The 20,994-nt window shown below is 35.8% G+C and overlaps 1 protein-coding gene across 8 annotated transcripts in view; it reads left to right on the forward strand.

Moving 5' to 3' along the window:
- The window catches only part of LOC5579912 (adenylate cyclase type 6), a 611,840-nt gene that overhangs the window by 48,659 nt on the left and 542,187 nt on the right, over positions 1-20,994 (forward strand). Inside the window, exon 3 of one of the 8 annotated variants that reach the window (XM_021848826.1) lies at positions 17,715-17,964. The exons of the other annotated variants lie outside the window; for them this stretch is intronic. The gene's annotated coding sequence lies outside the window, so the exon portion shown is untranslated. The remainder of the gene's footprint in view (positions 1-17,714; positions 17,965-20,994) is intronic. 8 annotated transcript variants of the gene reach the window in all.

Below are 20,994 nucleotides of genomic sequence, written 5' to 3' on the forward strand. Positions count from 1 at the left end.
TTGGCATGAAGGTTTGATTGTAAAATAAAAAAAACTTTAATTTTCCAACATACATTGTTAGAATAATTCAAAGTTATCTGTCAAATTGTACACTTCAGGTTAATTATCAGAACTCCAGATCTGAAAGACTTCCTGTAAGAGCTGGTGTTCCCCAACTTTTTTTTCATTTTTGCCACGTTTAGCGATAGTTTTGTAGTCTACTTTTCTAGAAGAAAGTTGTGAATTCAGAGATTCACCTTTCCTTTTGTTCGTGCTTGAAACCTTGTTCAGTGAATAAACGAAAGAAGAAGTGACATTCTAGCAGTTTTTTTTCCAAGACAGTTTCTAAGAAGGATTACCACCGCTAGCTTTCGCTAACGTTTCCAACGAAACATCGAAGGCCCGGGTCCAAACAAGGATCGAAAAGGGATCATTAATAGAAAAATAATTATTATTACTTTAGTTAGTTTAGAGGCGGTCCAATAATAACGTAAGACAATTTTGGCGAGTTTGGGAGGGGGGTGGGGGGAGGGCATGGTAAGATTTTTTGTATGAAAATTAAAAATAAATTCGTATGACGCGTAAGAAATCTCAACCCCCCCCCTTCCCCCAATAATCCCTTACGTAATGGACGGCCTCTTAAGAAACAGAGCAGAAAGAATTTGTGTATGCACATCACGAGGGTGGTGACTTACAACTCTTCCAATTCAAATCAGAGCAGACATGTTACTATAAAAATGTTCATTTTTGTATATTACGTCACGCAAAATTTGCCAATTTTAGACCCCCTCCCTCCCCCACGTAACAGCTCTTGTATGGAATTTTTTTTTTTTATATGGACCGTAACTTTATGTAAGACCCCCTCCCTCCCCCTGTTGCGTTACGTAATATTTGAACGGTCCTTTGGTGATGAAGTGGAATTGAAATTATGTGTACCCACAGCAACGTTGGCATAGGTCGCACCATTCGAATTGGCAAAATTTGAATGGTTACCAATTCCTAACGATGACAATCCCAACCCGTACACTGATGATTGAGTAATGAAAGAAGTGCCAGTACAGAAATTCACGCCCCAATTTTGAAACAAATTAAATTTCCCCATCATTGCAATGCTGTCTGTATACCGGCTGCTCTTCGGTACCACTTCAGGTAATCAGTCATCCAAAAACAGCCATCCCATGCTTCTACCTCCCAAAACCACCGAAAAAAAAAGAGTCAACCCGGACTAAAATGAATTCAATTATCCACCTTCTTCCCCATTCCGGCAGATGATGTTGCCATCGTTCCATTTTAGGTTCTTTTTTTTTGTTCAGGTTAGAAACAGTATTGCTGATGAGGAGACACGTGCTGTTCGATACTGATGGGATTGCAATAGGGGCACGAATTGGAGCGCGTCCCACTTTATACAGTTTGGGTGCCCTTCAAAATTGGATGTTTTCGAATTGATGGAAAATTGAGGTAATAGACAATACATGCCACTCAAAAGTAAAAATGAGCCATTCATCTATTGATGATTTTTCAGCGACGCGAATCGAACATAGATCAAATCTTTTCCTCGTTAGTCCTTTTCGATAAAAAATAAATAACCTTCAAAACGTGAATTCCCTCTTAAGCTCATCAATATGTGGGTGCGGCTTTCCGACTAAAAAAGTAATAAAAATTTCAAGGAAACTGAAGGGCGCAAAGTCAACACAAGAAAATTGAATAATACTCCTTCGTATCTTAGCATCAGCTGTTGGAAGAACAACCCCTCATCATCCATCCGTTCAGGCAGTTAGCAACCGTGGAAAGGTGAGCCGTAAATGCGTCGAGAAATTGAATTACTTTTCGTGGCTTTCATCAGGCTGGATCCCCCATTCACCTTGAAGGATGATCCAGACCTATAAAGAAAGCTTTCATCTGAAGCAGAACGTGCGCTGCTAAAACATGCTCATGATTACACGAGAAGGGTGAAGGGGAAAGTGGTTCAAAATGCACACATGGGGTGAAATGGCCCAGTTTACGTTTTAATGAAATTATCTCTTGAGTGTTTAACGGGTAGGAACTACTTAAAATCAATCCACTGCTTGGACAGTTTGCTTTCCTCCATCAGTAAACTTTTTGAAAAGGTTATTTTGAACAGAATGATGGTCCACATCAACGAAAATTCAATTTTTGCCAATGAACAGTTCGGATTCTGCCATGGACATTAGACCAGCCATCAACTTTTACGTGTAACAAATATGAAGACTTTTCTACTGGTCTTGCTGTTCTAGACATAGAGAAAGCATTCGACAGTGTTTGGCATGAAGGCTCGATTTTAAAATTAAAAAAAAAACTTTATTTTTCTAACATACATTGTTTGAATAATCTAAAATTATCTGTCAAATCGTACACTTCAGGTTAATTATCAGAACTCCAAGTCTGGAAAACTTCCTGTCAAAGATTATACAATATTTTCACATCTGACTTAACTGAGTTTCCTCAGGGATGTCAAAAATCTTCGTTTGCAGATGACACAGGCCTCTCCGCCAAAGGACGAAGCCTGCTTGTCATCTGTAGTAGATTGCAAAAACAGTTTGGATATTTTTTCTTCATACTTGCAAAAATGGAAGATTTCTCCTAATGCTTACAAAACTCAACTAATAATATTCCCACATAAACCTAAAGCTTTTTATTTGAAATCTTCAAGTAGGCAAGTTGTCAAGATGGAAGGGATTCCAATAAATGGGTCAGATGAAGTTGAGTATCTGGGGCTCATGCTAGATAAAATTTTAACTATCAAAAATCACATTAAAGGTTTTCAAGTCAAACGTATCAAATATATTAGTTAGCATTTTGAACCATCTTCCCCTATGTGTAGAAGCGAAACGGTGTATGACAGCAATTTCATTTGAAATCTAATAAAGCTCAGTTTCAAAATGTTTCCAAATGTATCGCACATTCCAACCTTAAGCCAAACCAGCATGAGATAACAATCCAATTGCCGGCGGGGGAAGTTTCACATTTGAAACCGCACACCTTCTCTCTTTTTCACCACTGCTAGAAAGCTGGAATACCCCTTTCTCGCTTGATGGGAGAGAACCCAGACTTGCAAGTATAAGAGAAAGTGTGGGATAATCCCATCATGTTTTACCAGCTTTTCGATGCTCATTTTCCTCTCTATATGGTGCATCCCAGGATCCCAGAAAGGAAAGTCATGTCAACTTTAAATTGAGAGCCAAAGCAGAGTAAGTACCTATCTACCAACACAAACCCCTCGCCATCGCTCTTCTACCACTTTGGGTAGTATCGATAGGATAAGGACTTTGGAGAGCACTCCGGACCAAACTCAAATAGAATGGAGAAAAAAAAAGTGAATCTGAAAATGTGAGTGGGAAGTCAAGAGGGTACACGTTTTCTAGTGCGGAACCGGACGTTGCCGGAAGTGGTTGACCGAATGAGACATTCAGCCGAGGATAATGATGGACGACTCTGACTGTTGCTTTGGCTTTTCATAGTTTCCTGTAGTGGGAATGATGTGATATGAATAAATTTTAAAAAGGGGTATTCAATTGTTCAACTCAGTTATTTTCAAGTTTTCAATACATAGTGAATCACATTTGATAGCCCATATGTCGTTTTACTGACTTTTAGAAATGTTTTATCCACTATCAGTAATTGAAACAGATTGCAGTAGATAAAACATAATTTTCCAACATTCATTGTTTGAACAATCCAAAGTTATCTGCCAAATCGTACACTTCAGGTTAATTATCAGAACTCCATGTTTGAAAGATTTCTTGTAGAAACTGGTGGGACCAACATTATACAATATTTTCACATCTGACATACCTGAGCTACCCCAGGGTTGTCAAAAATCTTTGTTTGCGGATGACGCAAAATAATGAAGCCTGCGTGTCATATTGTTTCTTCATTCTTTAAAAAAACGGAAGATTTCTCCTAATGCTTACAACATTCAACTAATAATGTTCCCACATGAATTTGAAAGCTCTCCATTTGATACCTTCAAGTCGACTTGTTGTCACGTTAGAAGGTGTTTCAATAAATTGGCCTGATGAAGTTAAGAATCTAGGGCTCATTCTACACAAAAATTTAACTTTCATAAATCACATTGAGGTATTCAAGCCAAATGTAACAAATATATAAAATGTATGTATCCACTTTTTAACAGAAAATTGGAGCTTTGTCTTGGGAACAAGCTTTTGTGATCTACAAACAACTTTTCAGGCCGGGTATATTGTATGCAGTACCAATATGGATAGCTGTTGTTATACCAGGAATAAAGTTCTGCAGAGGTTTCAAAATAAAATTTTGAAAATGAATCTTAAACTCCCTCGTTGGTGTAGTACTAATGAACTACCTCATGAAGAGTACAATTCATTCTGTAGGTTTAGCACTTACCAAGAGAAGTGTCGTCATAACTTCGTCCCTAGAACAAACTTTTTATCTACAAACAAATTTCCAGCTCGGTCATGTTGTATGCTGTACAAAATAATACAAAAAAATGCCTAAGTTGATACACTTCCCTGCATAGACGATACCCATCGTTACGAGTATCAATATCCTATTGATTTTCCATTACCGAGCACATTGCTGTCATCAACTTAAATTTCTTCCCTGACCGGCTTCTGTTGTTATTGTGTACCTACAAATATAATTATGACAAGTTCAAATTTGACCTATTGCCGTCGGATAATTACACAATCAATAAACCGATGGAAGGTAATTATAAATAGCAGACTCCGAGCGCCGACACGCAAAACCATATCGCATACGCGTCAGCTGATGGCGATCCCTCACGTAATCGGACTACTCGCCAAGGAAACAGTTCAACGTGGAACGTTACAGGGGGTTGAGAAAATTATCCTTCGGAAATCTGACCCCCTCCCATTCCGCCGGGAACGCACAAACACCCACTGGCTGGTTCTACTGTTGTTGCACGAAATTAATTTCCGTTCGCCATTTGGCCATTATTATAGTAAACAATTGATTTCTCGGACGTCGATGATTTCCCTCGAGGACCGCTGAGTGGGATTGGCCAAGTGGCTGAAACGTTTCTTGAAACGTTCGTTGGCAAAGGCTAATATACCTTTTCGACATTATATCGTTAGACTTATTGTCTTTCGACCTCTTGCAATCCTACCTATAGAGCACTTCCAGCTCAAAAAGCAAATCCATTTACTATCATTTTCTTTTTGACATTACGTCCCCACTGCGACAGAGCTTACTTCTCAGTTTAGTCTTCTAAGAGCACTCCACAGTTATTAATCGAGAGCTTCCTTTGTCAAAGTTGCCATTTTGTATTCGTATATCGTGTGGCAGGTACGATTATACTCTATGCCTAGAGAAGTTAATCGAACCCAGGAACCTTCAGCATGGCTTTGCTTTGTAGCCGCAAAATTGATCATTTAGGGGAACTGGGGGTAAAATGAACACCCTAAGCAATTTTCATGTTTTCTTGCGTATGAAGCTGTCAGACTCTTTTTCAATTGCTTAGAATTAAAGAAGGATGTTTATACAATGTAACAAGTTAAAATACTGTGATGTTATTGTTGTTGTTGTTTATTTTTCCAGCTTTTGACAGTTCTAGATCTCGCTAGAGTTGTCGAAATAGTTGCTTAGTCTGAGAAATAAGGATAGTGCTATGTTTTGCATAGATTTATAGCATAATTATTTATAGCATTTTACCCCCTGTTAGTTTTACCCACAGTTCCCCTATATTAAATCATTAGCCATCATACATCGTCTTAACAACCAATGTCTCACTAGATACTCACAAGTATTCAAAATCATTAAGTTTGAGCCTTCGCATGCCTAGTTTTGGTACAAAAACTGAAATGTCCTACAATACGGGTATCTCCGGTGGTCATTCCTGGGTTATTTCGGTGGGCCAGAAGAACCAAAGTGGTCATCCATCAATAATTGTGCATTATACACTCCCGTGCAAAAGTTTGGGTTCACACCCTCAAAAACATACCAAAGTGTTTTGTCCATATCTCTGTGATTACACGTCCAATTGAAACTCTTTAAGCCGCATTTGAAAGGCAAGGAGTTATTCTTACTTCGTATGTATTTTTCTAAAAACATTCTTTGAATATTGTATACTAAATTTTTACTTAAAGTTGTGACATTTTTTTAAAAAACACACTGAATAATCATATTGAATTTCCTCAGCATTGGGTCGACTAATATTTTTAATCAAAGTGTCATTAGAATCGCAATCTTATATTCTTTAAAGAGACCCCACGAAATTTTGGCGGAAAAATCTGGAAAGTATTCAAAATCAATGAAACAGTCAGTCAAGTCATCCTGCAAAAGTTTGGGTTCACCCCTCAGTATGATGCAAATCGTGCAAAAGTTTGGGTTCACCTGAGCCGCACGCACATCATTTTTGTCAATATCTCTGCCATTTTTCAACCGATTTTAATAGTTTAAATCTTTGTTAAGCGCAAATAATAGTGCGTACATGATTGGTTTGAGATTTCAAAGATTTAAGTAAGTTCAGGTGAACCCAAACTTTTGCACGATACACCATACTGAGGGGTGAACCCAAACTTTTGCACGATGACTTGACTGACTGTTTCATTGATTTTGGATACTTTTCAGATTTTTCCGCCAAAATTTCGTGGGGTCTCTTCAAAGAATATAAGATTACGATTCTAATGACACTTTGATTTGAAATTTTGGTCTACCCAATGCTGAGGAAATTAGATATGATTTTTCAGTGTGTTTTTTGAAAAATGTCACAACTTTGAGTAAAAATTTAGTACACAAAGTTCAAAGAATGTTTTTGGAAAAATACATACGAAGTAAGAATAACTCCTTGCCTTTCGAATGCGACTTAGAGAGTTTCAATTGGACGTGTAATCACAGAGATATGGACAGAACACTTTTGTATGTTTTTTAGGGGGTGAACCCAAACTTATGCACGGGAGTGTACATAGCAGAACCACAGGGATTCAAAATCATGAAGATAGAGCCGTCGCATGCCTACTTTTGGTGTAATAACTTTGTGGTCCCATATTACGGGTTTCCCGGTGGCCATTCCAGTGCTCCATAAGGACCAGAATAACCATCCATTCATTCTTTTGGCAAAATACTTTCAAACATAAAAAATCGTAAAGAATTGGGCACAATTCATTTGGTTTTGGGGTATAAAGCTGAGTAATTAAATCGAATTCCCAGATTGGCCACCTCCCGGGACTCCAGAAACCGGTTCCGCATGGATCATACTGGACCGAATTTCGGAGGGAATGTGCGCCGATAATTGGTTCCTTATTACAGAAAAAAAATTATGCCAAAATATCCATCAACCGATGTGAATTACAGAACTGCGATGGAAACTTACTTATCCGATGTTCCGGGTTTGCTGAACCGGGTATGAATAACTAAGTGATTTGAGAATCTCTATTCACAGTCCACGTGAATACCGATTCAACAATATGAGGACGGTTCAGATTACTTGTCTAGTTACTAAACTACGGGTCGTCAAAGTAAGGGTATCTAAAGGGACTCTTTTCAGATGTAGCAGGTTCCCGGTGGCCACACTGACCAAATCTGGATCTCCGGGTGGATTAATAAAACTAGACATGTGTGCCTTTCATTTAAGCCTAACAGGAATAAATTCGGTCAACACACTGATTTTTGGGAGCTGTTTGAATTTCGGGTCGAAAACGACCCTAAGTCACAATTTGTAACTTTGAGTTAGGGACTAAGGAAGGTTAAATTTATTAAAGCTCATTAAAAAAAGGAACATCAAGTTTGTCTAAAATCAAAACTAATATAAGCTAAAAGTAGTTTATTCCAAATTTTTACTAATTTTATTAAAGTTATGGTCAAACAATGATGATTTTGTTTGACCATAACTTCATGACTCAACCGATTCCAATTTTTTTTACATGTCAAAAGCCAATCTAGTTGTGTTGCATACAGATTTTACTAAAAATAATGATTGACTTATGGCCGATTTCTTCACCACCGCTTAGGTCTTAAACCTAGTTTAATCGTATGGGTAAACGTGGTTTACGGCTTAAGCGAAAGTGAAGAAATCGGCCCTTAGTGACTTAGTGACTACCCAAAAACATGATTTTTCAATAAAAAAATCAAATTTCTTTGATGATCATAAATCTTTGAGCTGTTAAGTGAAATACATATAGGTAAATGAAAAACCGAATTTAGTTCTATATTCGGTTTTTCATTTACTCAAATTTCTTTATATTATTTGAAATTTTTTACCGGAAATTACATTTTTACTATAGGACAAATGTTTATAAAGTTTATAAAATATTTTTTGTTCAAAAATTATTTAAAAATTGTTGCAAAGACCTTTCCAGAAGTTAAATAAAGGAGAAAAACAGTTTTAACTTTAGAAATAATGTTAAACTTGCAAAACATAAAAAACGGGCATTTTTGTTGAAAAGTCATGTTTTTGTGCAGTTTTCGTTAAATAATTTGGTCAAAACATTTTTTTTGTGTGAAATGTTTTGTACACACAGTTTGAAAATAACTAAATTAACTTCAAATACATATGAAAAGATTTGAAATCAGTTGAGTATTCATGAAATTATGGTCAGACCCCATCATATATGATAGATAGTTATGTGCGATCTTGAAATTACATTGCTGCTGGTTTGAAAATGAGCTATAATTAGCTACCAAACCAGAAGAATATATAAAAACAAGTTCTACACGACATGTGAACTCGCGACCTCTGAGGCGATGGCTACACGACCGAGCTCTCTCGGCTGTCTCAACACCTTATCAAGCAGCTGATGAAAGTTGAACAGGTTCTACCTAAAAGTGTAGGGGATTTTTTCAATTTCCGTACGAGTTTGGGCCGAAAGGTCTCAGATTTTCCAGATTTTCATGATACTTTTTCCACAGGCAGAGCTCATCAATATATGAATAAAAAAAATTGAGAAAAAATCAGGGTCGCCTATTTTCCCGGAAAACTCAGTTGGAAATTTGTTGTTTTCCCCTGACACTACTTACTTTGAAAAATTTTAACTCAAGAACGAAGCATCATGAAAACACAGTTTTTTTTTTTATGAAAATGAAAGCAAATTTTCTCAGAAATAAAAAAAATATCAACTGGAAAAAATTTTCCACAAAATTTTCCACCGTTGAGAAAATTTGTAAAGAAAAGACGGAAAAACCATGCTCCAACTCGTGGAAAATTTTCAAAAAAATATTTTTGAGAAGATAATTTCATAAGCTTTAATTGCTGAAATTTTAGAAATGTACTTTTTTTCGTTTTTGTGTTATGGCCAATTTTGTAAAAAATGTGCAAATGTGCCATTTTCAGCCTTTCCTTTGAAAAATCATAACTCAAGAAAGAAGCATCGTAGAAACAAGGTTTTTTTTTTATGAAAATGAAAGAAAATTTTCTCAGGAATAAAAAAAAAATAACTGGAAACAGTTCTCCACAAAATTTTCCACCGTTGAGAAAATTCGTAAAGAAAAGCCGGAAAAACTATGTTCCGATCAGTGAAAACTTTCAAAAATATATTTTTGAGAAGGTAATTTCATAAGCTTTAATCGCTGAAATTTTTGAAATGTACTTTTTTTCGTTTTTGAGTTATGGCCAATTTTGTGGAAACCCATATTTCAATCGAAGCATCGGAAAAACAAAGTTTTTTTCATCAAAGCAATTGCAAATTTTCTAAAACATCTGAAAAAAAGATTTGGGATTGGTTTTAATCAAGAATAAGGCGGAATGGATGATATTTTTCTTGAAAAATTACACCGCTAAGCAAAACTGAAAAAAACTGTTTCTGCCTCAATTTTTCATTACACTGAAAAGGGATTCTTTCTTTTCTGTGGAACAAATAAGATAATTATATTTTTTTAATTATATTTATTCAATTATTCAGTATATAACTTACATTTTCATCTTAATACTATCTATTTTTTCAACCGGGAAGATTGTCTTTGGTTGCTAACACCAGAAGATTTTCGTTTCTTTGTATTATTAAGAATATAGCAAGCTGTATTTTCTTGGTTTAGATTTTCCTTCAAGAATTCCTCTCGAAATATCTCCACTCCAGTGACTCTTCCAGAGATTTCTCCAGGAATTCTTTCAAAGATTCCTCCTGAGATTTTTCCAGAGATTTCTCGAAGATAATCTCTACCGTAATCTCTACATCGATAGGTTTTGCCAGAGATTCTTCCAGGGAAAACTTTTGTTCGGCAGCAGAATTTGTATACCGGTTCCGATAGAGCTACTAAAATACCTTCTTCAATTCGTTCAGAAATTTTACCACGAGTTTCTTGAAGGATTATTCCAGAAATTGTTGTAAAAATGTTTCAACAGGGTTTTTTTTTCTAGTAATTTCGCCAGAAGTTTCTTAAGGAGTTTCTGCTGGAATGTCTTCTGTGATTCCTCCAGTAAAATTTTTACTGGGATTTCTCCAAGGATTCCTCAGAGTGCTTTTCCAGAAATCATAGCAGAGATTCCTTCAAGGACTCCTCCATAAATTCTTCCAAGATTCTTTCAACGATTTTTTTTTCTAATATGCCTCCAAAAATTCTGCCATGGACTCCTCTATAGATTCCATTAAGATAACCTCTACAGGGATTTTGGCAATTGCGGTCTTCAGTAAAGTTGTTCAGAAGCCTTATGGCGTTCATTTGGTGAAATTTTAAATGCGTAATTTTGCGCTACGTGGCGCTAGCGTGCATGTAATTTGGTCATATTCTAGCAGGCACCAGTTCATGATCCCAACCACCTAAAAAGTTCGTGTCTTCAGCAAACTTGTGAAGAAACTTAAAGGCAATTTGAGACAGAACTGTTTAGTTAGCAATTTTGCCGCTACGTGGTGCTAGTGTGCGCATGTATTTTGGTCATATCCCAGTAGACTCTAGTGTGCATGACCACCTAGATAATTGTTTCTGCAGTAAAGTTCTTCAAAAGTTTTGAATTTTGTTGAAGTGTACAAGTTTGAAGAAACATAACTTCTTCTAAATATTCGTACTTCAAAAATATTTAAATTCGAATATTTTGTCATTTCTCTCAAAATGATGTGTTTCAACAACTTCAAAATTATTGAATAGGATTTAATTAATTTCTACTAGATTAAACTTCAAGTTGTTTCTTATTCGAACATGCATATTAAAAGCAGGAAGCTGTGATACAGTTCTCAAAACCTGATCATTTTGTATGGAAATCACAATAGTTAACTTTGTTCTTGTCAGTAAACAATCGCGCAACTTTGGTTTGCTTTCGGTATTCTGAGCAACTATGATGAAGACACTATTCTTCTAGATCTAGGTGGTAAAGATCATAATGTGAAAAATCTTGAAAAGTGGTGAAGTTATACATGATACATTTTAATCAAAGAAACATTTCTGGTCAAGTTTGTTGGAAATCAGAACATTGCCAATTATAAACGTATTGAGATATTTCATTGTAATTTCCCTTCCTAGTGATGCTCCATTTGAAAGAGAAGAAAACATTGATTTGAAGCGTTGCAATTCTTGATGGAGCGCTAGCGCCACGTATCGGAAAATTTGCTAACTAAACAAGGCTCTCATATTGCGTTCGAGCTTCTTTTCAGCTTTGCTGAAAACACGAACTTTTTAGGTGATCGGGATCATGAGCTAGAGCCTGCTAGAATATGGACAATAGAGTGGTTCAAAAAATCGTTTTTGCTCCACACCGTTCATTCGATTCTAGATCAAATTCTGAGTGTCCTCCCAAAATTTGAGCTCATTCGGATGAAAACTGAGACTGCACAAGCCCTTTAAAGTTTATATGGGAATTACTATGGGAAAAGTAAGCAATTCATTCAATCGGTCATAGTGTTTGCCCATGTGCTCTTGAGGATTAGTGCTACGTTGATACTGTGAGATACATTCATCAGCTACAACTTTGCCGAAGACCATTTTTAAATCGGACGCCCCAGTAATTAGTTATTGATTTTTGTATGAGTTTTAAAACTTTGGCTATAATAATTGGGCAATTCTGCAGGCATCACTGGATATATGCAGTAAAACATAGTAGCCATGATTTGTGCGTGCTATCTTTCGCGCCAGATGCAGCAATGTTGCCTGTTCAGAAGTGAAATGAGCACTGTTGAAGAATTTGTGACTGGATATAAATCAATAACTAATTACTGAGACGTCCGATTTGAAAACGGCCTTCGGCAAAGTTGTAGCTGGTGAATGTATCTCACAGTATCAACGTAGCACTAATCCTCAAGAGCACATGGGCAAACACTATGACCGATTGAATGAATTGCTTGCTTTTCCCATAGTAATTCCCACATAAACTTTGAAGGGCTTGTGCAGTCTCAGTTTTCATCCGAATGAGCTCAAATTTTGGGAGGATACTCAGAATTTGATCCAGAATCGAATGAGCTGTGTGGAGCAAAAACGATTTTTTGAACCACTCTAATGGACAAATTACATGCACGCTAGCGCCATGGCAAAATTGCGCATTTAAAATTTCAGGTAATGAACGTCATAAGGCTGCTGCAGCTTTGCAGAAAGTAAGGATCTCGAGATACTGCATCATTAATATTATAGTTTTTAGGTGATTTTAAACTTTTCGGGATGCTGCAATATTAAACTGATGTGTTGCAATACTAGGTGATGCGATTCCATAATTATGAAAGAATTTTTGCAGATGATCTTCCAGAGATTTCCTTTGAAATTTCTCCAGAGATGTGGGCGAATTATTATTTATTTATTGCAAATTTTGGCTTTTTTTGTGGATAATTTATAATTATTTATTGCTTTTTGTGAAGAAAATAGGGACATTTTGAGGTTTTTAAATGGAAAATTTGATATTTTTTAGTGAGATTATTGTCGATTCTACTGCACTTTTGAATCTATTTATTGCTCAAATTTTTTTTATTTATGGAAAATTTTGTTTTTTCTATGCACTTCTTTATTTTTTAATGGAAATTTTTAACTTTTCTGTTGATTTTACCCTTGTTTCTTTACTGGTAAATTTTGCATTTTTTATGGAAATTTTATATTTTTTTATGGAACGATTAATTGTCTGCCATTCGTTCTGGGTCTCCAAAAAATCCTCCACGAATTTATCCAGAAATTTCTATAGAAATTCACCCATGAATTCCTCCAGAGTTTCCTCCGTGAATTGTTTTTTTGAGACTCCTCCATGAATTCCTTTTCTGAAGAAGATTTTTGAAGAAATCCCTGGATGGATTCCTGGAGCAATCCCTGGAAGCACCTGAAGAATTCCCTGCAGCATTAGATATGCTTTTAGGCTACGCAGTCTTTATTTTATCAACGTTTTTTTTTTGATTTGATTTTTGATTTTTTGATTCTCTACCAGCTCATTCATGAAACACTTTTTTAAGAAAATTAAATAGAATATGGTCAATGAAAAATCGAAAATTGTTTGAACTTAAATTTAGCATCCACAAGCGTTTATTGTTTTTGTGAGTGGATGTAATTTCTGATTACTGTGATTTATTATGACCTATCTAGGAAAATTGTCATATTTTTCTTACTAACATTGTATTGAAGTAAAGAAGTTTAAAGGTTTTGTCGGCTCATAGTTAGAAACAGCGTCTGATTGTCGTATACTCTGGTGGAAAACTTTCCACCTACGAAAATTCCACTTGATGGTTGAAAATATTAGTTTGTTTGGTATCAGAGAATGGATAAGTTCTTAGAGAACGTGTTTTTCATGATCACAAGAAAATATTTGGCCAGGGTAATAGTTTTGAGGCTCCATCCCATTACCCCGAACGCCATTACCCCGAACGTCACTACCCCGAATGAGCCTTTACCCCGAATAGTATGAGATACAGTTGTTTTGCGGGCAAAAAATGTTGACCATACTATTATAAAAGCTTGACCATTCAAGTTTTTGTCAAGTTAATGGTGCGTTTAATTCGTCGGTGAAATTTTCATCATATATTTTCCCTTCTTTCATATGTCACCTACTCTATCGAAATATCTTGTTGGCAACTATCTTCTTCTTCTTTTTCAAACTCCTTAAATTGGCTATTTTAGACTCCCAGTCACCCTCTTGTAACACTTTTCGTATGGAAATTACACAAATTTTGTATGAGCTGTGACATTTTGAGGACATTGATTATTCACGTCATAGCTGCAAGCATTTTACCAGAAATTTGCCCTTCTTTCTTGAAAAGGCTGTTCTTCCAAGTTTTCGCAGCATATCATTAAGACATTCAATGAAGTTAAGCCTACTACAGTAATGTCCCGATTAGTTTTGTTATTTTGTCGATATAAACATTATTTTCATACTTCCATTTTCTATGTATCGTAATCCAAGGTAATATTAATAAGTTTTTTGGATAATTATTGAGAATTTCCAATTTCAAAATTTCGATCTTTAGATGATTGTGTAGACGTGGCCAAGGTCATAATTGACTTTATGCACCCAATATTACCAGTGTAGATGTGTTTAGTCTAATTAAAATATATATAAATATTAGGCTGACAAAATCGGGAAAAAGGATGCTTAAATCGGGGGTTCACAAAATCGGGTCAAAAAGGTTGTTTAAATCGGGGGTAGATAAAATCGGGAGTAAACAAAATCTGGGGATGACAAAATCGGGTCATTACTGTATAGATTTAATCAGAAATTTTCCCTTCTTTTATCTTCGTATATTAAAACAGTCAGGTCTCTTATGGAACTGTTCATTACTTATATGCAATCATCATTTCTTCGTTGTCTTGAATCAAATGCAACTAATATTTGTGATTATCTTATCGAAATTCAGCTGAATGATCCCTCAAATTAACGAAAGTTTTTACTGTAGCCGCGATCAGAGGCCGCCGTTTTCAAGTATATTAACGTTTCTATGCCACAGTGAAAAGATTGACTATCAAGTTCCATAGAACAACACTTGCGGCGATCATATCAGGGTGATTTTCTATTGCCATTCCATTGCAATAGAAGAACCGACATCTAAAAAATAGTGACGCAAGTGGATAGCAGCGTTCAAAAGGAGACTTTACTGCATTATAAAATTTGGGCGTATTATAGCTATCCTTTTCATTATAAATTTACCCTTCTTTTCAAAATAGGCTATTTTTCTGAAACATTTTTTGTGGAGAAGCTAGTTCCTTTTTTAACACCCAATATAAAAATACATTGTTAAGCCAAAACCATTTAATACTCATAAGGGACCGTATAATTATCTACCTTCAGAATTAGTCTAAAAATATTATGCATTCAGGATAATGGCGTTCGGAATAATGGAATTCGGGGTAGTGGTGTTCGGGGTAGTGTCATAGAGTCAGTTTTGATGGAATTTGCTTCTTAAGGGTTTGACATGCCTTTATGTTTTGTTTAAGTTTAATCTTCTATATAAATAAAAATGAGATGGTGTTTGTATGTCATGAAATTGATTGGGAACGGGCTCACGGATTTTTACAATTATTTCACTGCTGCATTCGTCCAGGACTCCGACGTGCTCGTACGAAGAAAAAGTATAAAAAAGTTTCGGGAATATTCAGAAACCGGAGAAAAAGCAAATCTGCCATTTTGTATGAGAGATTCCATGGCCTTTCTCAACAGCCTACTTGATGACAAGACGAAGTTTGTCGAGGCCACTAGTAAAAATTAAAATCAGAGATCTATAACAGTTTTTTGAGGAAGAAATTTGTTCCTTCGGCTAGAGCCAACTTTGATCAATACTGGCTCATATATTTTGAGCAAAACAGAGCCGCTTATTACACTTATATGAAAGTTCAACCAGGACTCTCCAGAAAGAGTCGATTTTTTCTAAAATACGTTTAAGTCTCCAATGCTCCAGGTATGAATCCATTCTATCATTTGATATGGGCGAATGCTGGAGACAAGGACTTTGAAGAATCTCACCCCATCGCTGATGTTTTCGAAGCTTTCATCGACTCGATAACTGCATGATAAAAAATGAAGGTATGCTTCCAATTCCTCTCTACTTAGGTGAAAGTAACAGATAAAAATCATGGCCAAAGCAAAAAACTGAGTCTAAATAGATAAAACAATACAAATAATGAATACCATAAATGTTTCGTTTATATTTTCCATATAAAAACTACCATAAAACATGATATGACGATTTTCGTTTTTTTATGGGCCATACTGTAGAGATTTTTCTGAAGCAATCCTTGGCAATTATTGAAGAAAAAGCTGGAGAAATCATTTTAGAACCTCTGGAATCCATGTATATATTTTCTTAGATAAATCACTGGTGGAGTATCTGGAGAAACTCCTGTGGGAACCTCTGAAGGATTATCTAAGTTAATTCTGAAGGACTCCTGGAGGCATCTCTAGAAAAATTCCTAGAGAATTCTTGGAGATACCCAAGGAAGAACCACTGTAGAGATGTGGTGGAATCCCTAAAATATCCCTGATAAACCCTCTGAAATAATCCTTGGTGCAATCCATGGAGATTTTTTTTAGAGAAATCCCTGGCGATTTTCCAGGTGGTAGCTCTGGGAGAATTCACAGAGGATATTCTTGAGAAATCCCTTGAGTAATTCGTAAGGTGTACAGCACCTTGTAGAATTCCGGCTGGAATCTAAGGAGAAATTCATGGTGGAATGCGTGGAATGACCCGTGGGGGAATACCGGAAGAAATCTCTGGAATTATTCCTGGACGAATCTCGAGTGGACTGAATCCATGTTGATATTTTCTTGGAGGAATCCCTACTAAATGCTAATCATGATTACATTGAGATTTTGAAAATCCCGGGATTTTGAGCGAAATATCTCGCAATTCGGGATTTTTACGACCCCGAGGCAAGACCCTCTAATATACTTTATAAAAAAATAAGCAAAATTTTGAATGGAAATATCCTATCGGATAGCTACTTATATATTATCTACTAGTTGACCCGACAAACCTTGTTTTGTCTCAAAGTAGGCTGTTTGATAATTTGAAATAAAATTCTACTAAAAAGTTGTCAGTTTCCTACCCCTGTTATCCTTAATTTTCCCGTCGACTTTTTGTACACAGTAACGCGTCGAAACACTTCAAGAACCTAACTGTGAAAGAATTAGGTAAATCCGTTTACTCATTCTCTAGTTATTTCATGACATACAAACACCATTCCATTTTTATTTATATAGATTTGCGTTTCGAGCTGGAAAAGCTCTATAGTCATTCGCCCTTCGCCAATACAATCTAGGATGAATGTGCGTGTTGTTCTTGTAGCAAAAGGAAAATTCACAGGAAATTAATCTGTTCACTTCTTTGCCAGCTCGGTAACTCTCCGTCGTCGTATGGGGTTTGCGAAATCTAAGTTTCAAGTTTTTCGAGGTCAGCCAGCTCAACGGCCGTTTCGTCACATTCTCCCTTCGTCGCGTCGTTAAGGTAGCTAATCGTCATTTAGCTGTTGTACTGGTACTACTGGTGAAAGAGGTTCGAATTGGTGTACTCAAAGGACCACTCAAATCATAAAACCAAATGCCATACCGGTGAGCATCGTACAGTGGCGTATGGCCGGACAAAAGTTCGTAAAACAGGTTCTCGGAATCGCCTGTCAATATTTTTCAAAAATATTCATATACTATTTTTTTTTCTAATTTTAGACTGATTGATTCCATTTTCGATGTATGATAGCTAATTAAATGTGGGTAGATCAGCAAAATTTAATCATGTTGAATTCATCAACTACAGGTCATCTTGCTCATTTCAAACAGCTCTATTTCAGCGAAATCTTTTCTTATTTAAGGTCAATAAACTTCATTTGAGAACATACACCCAAAAATTTGATTTGACGACAGTCATTACATTTTGAACATGTTAATTTTTTATTTATAGCAAAAAACGGATTATACAGCCTTGCTTCGAGGTTTTGTCCGACTTTTGAATGAAGGTACGGAACTGTGAATCGGACGATTTCTACAGGGGAAATGGAGGTCTTGCACATATTGAAGAAATCGACGGCAAAAATAGGACCAGCAAAGGACGTCAATAAAAGCCCATCAATTTGTTGATTGGTTTTTCGGAAATAAGCGGCGAGACAACATTTGAGATTGGATTCCATCTGCCGGAAAGCACAAAGCAAAAGGTGAGCAACAGGAGCGCCTTAGTGACTTTTTGATTTAATTTCACGACCCATCGATCTCGGAGCTATTACTCCAGCGCCGGAAGGAGTTTCTCATGTTTCAAGGCCCTTGTTGAAATCAGACCTATTTTCACTGAACCATTCCGACGAAGCCGGAAATTGTATTTCTCTTCGCGCTCGCACATTTGCAGGTCGTTGTTGCTACCAGACATGTGCCATCATCAAGGTTCTAGAAGCGGTTCATTGATCCTTTCCTACCGATACCTACGTTCCGGCTCGATTCTGGTGGGATTCTATTGAACGCCAAAAATAGAACTTTTGCTTCGCTAGATTTTTCCCACGGACGTGCCACCCTCGATTAGATGAGTGAAAAAACGGGTTGTAGAGCGGATCTATCAGCAAACTGGGTCTTCACTCCTTACGATGGCAGCGCAGTGAACTTGAATTAAACATTTATCAGCGTTCTGCGGAAAAAAACGGAGCTGGGCTTTGTGCTCGTCATCCGTGCCGTATGTGCTTATGCTGTTGGTGGAATATAAAATGTGGTGAGTGGACTTGTCGAGATTGAATCTAGGAAAAACATGACCATGTCTCAATTACGCACTATCTTTTCACGAAACATATCAAAATGTGACAGAAACAGAACAGAAAACATACAAGACAAAAGAGAGACAGAAAAAAGACAGCAGAAATCTCAAACAACAAACAGCAGGTATCAAACGAAAAAAAAAACACAGACAGGAATAAGAACATTAAATAGTAAAAAAAGATAGAAAGCAAATAGAAAACAAACCAATATAGACATAATATAGGCGGAATATAGACAGAAGAGCATACAGGCCACAGACAGAAAATATGCAGAACACAAATGGAAAAAATACAGTCAGAAAACTGCAAGCAATCGTCTTTCCTTCGATAACTAAACTGAAAACAGACTGACAAAAGACAGACCAGGTGGAAAACATTCAGAAACAATACAGAAAATAGATAAAAAGGAAAGTAAAGATTCAGTAGACAGACAGAAATACAAAATAAAACAGAAAAGAGAATATACAGACGAAACTAACCGATAGAAACCAAATGAAACAGACCGATCGAACAGACTGAACAAACATACAGAATACTGATAAGACACAGGCAGAATACAAATATGAAACAGATGGAAATGTAAGCAAAGATGAACAGAATACAGATAGAAAATATTCAGAAGATTGATAGAAAAATAACAGAAAACAGACGGAAGAAAGTAGACATGAAAACGTACATAAATCAGATAGAAAATAATCAGAAAATATATACAAATTAAAGAAATTACGTAAAATGTAAAAATGGACAAAAACAGAAAAAAACATAGACAGAAATCGATAAAAAGACAGAAAACAGACCGAAATTGACTGAAAATTTAAAAAAAATATTTAGCAAACAAAAAGAAACACATTGAGACAGAAAAAATGTAGTAAACAAGCAGAAAAGCAATAGCAAACATTCACATAGATAAAAATTTAAAAGATAAGAAGCAGAAAATTGAAAGAAATGACAAATAAGATGAACAGACGGAACTGTCTGATAGAATTGAAACGAAACAGACAGATCGAGCAGGCTGAACAAAAATACATAATACAGATAAAGGATAGACAGAATACGTGTAAAAAAAAGATGGGAATCGAAGCAAAGACAAACAGAGAAATATGCAGAAGAATGATAAAAAATGGCAAAAACAGACGGACAAATAAGACGTACATAAATCAGATATCAGATCAAATGGGAAATAAGCAGAACATAGAAACAAATGTAAGAAATTATGAACAAAGATTAGAATACGAGCAAAAACAGACAAAACATAGACAGATGACAAACAAAAATTGACTAAAAGACAAAAAACAGACCCAAATGGACTGAAAATTACAAAAAAAAATCGATTGGAAAATATACAGCAAATAGAAAGAAATACATAGAGACAGAAAACCTACAGCAAACATTCACAAAGCAATCAAATAAAAAAAATATGAGAGGCAGCAAATATATAGAAATAACAAAAACAGCTGAAAACATATAGATCAATAGTACAAAACAAATAGTTAAAAGATAGAAAACAAAAAGAAAAAAAGCCAGAAAACAAACAGAAAACAACCGAAAGCATAAAGAAGAGGATCACCAGTAAAAGAATAGAAAACAGGAAACAATAAGTGACAGAGAAATAAGAGCCAGCAAACAGACAGAAACAGATTGGAATAAGATAGTAACTGATCAAATTCAAAGACGATTTGAACAAAAACAACTAGAAAACAAAAAAAAATACAGTAGAAAAGCAGAAAACAGAAAATAGACAGAATACAGACATGCAGAATATATACCGAAAACGGACAGAAATCAAAGTAGAAGCGAACTAAATCCATTTAGAAAACATACATAAAGTTATTCCAATTTTTTTCAAATTTACAGGAAAGTAGGAAACAGAATGCAAAGAGACAGAAATCAAATAAAAATTGAAGAACTGATGAACAAACAAAATTTTTAACAAAATTTACAGAAATACAGAAAACAGACAGAAAATGGGCAGCGAACAGGAAGGAAAACATACAGAATGAAAACAGATAAAAATGACAGAAAACAAAACAAATTACATGAAACAGACAAAAACGAAAAAAATAGTAGAAGGAGTATGAGCATAAATGATCTTTCACTCCACATTTGCTACTCCGTGATGCAGCTGAACAATCAAAGTAGCTAAGAGATTGGATGATTAACTTAACCATAACTCTTATTACTCTCAATGTGCACAAATCGAGAGCTTAAAAAAATCTACAACGGCACCGGTTACGCCATTGGAAAGGGAAGTAGTGCTAGTTAGACAACCGTTGTTACTAGATACTAAGCATGCCTCTGAATATTTACAGTAGTCATGGATAGGATATTGCATTGCTGGAATAAGTTCCGGATCTGGGAGGCCTTTGGTTGCCAAGCCTAATCAAACTAGCGATATAACTTGTTATTTACATTGCATGCCGAGCAAGTTTGATCCTGATTCCATCG

Source organism: Aedes aegypti, chromosome 3 (assembly GCF_002204515.2).
Source record: "Aedes aegypti strain LVP_AGWG chromosome 3, AaegL5.0 Primary Assembly, whole genome shotgun sequence".
Classification (NCBI taxonomy): Eukaryota; Metazoa; Arthropoda; class Insecta; order Diptera; family Culicidae; genus Aedes; species Aedes aegypti.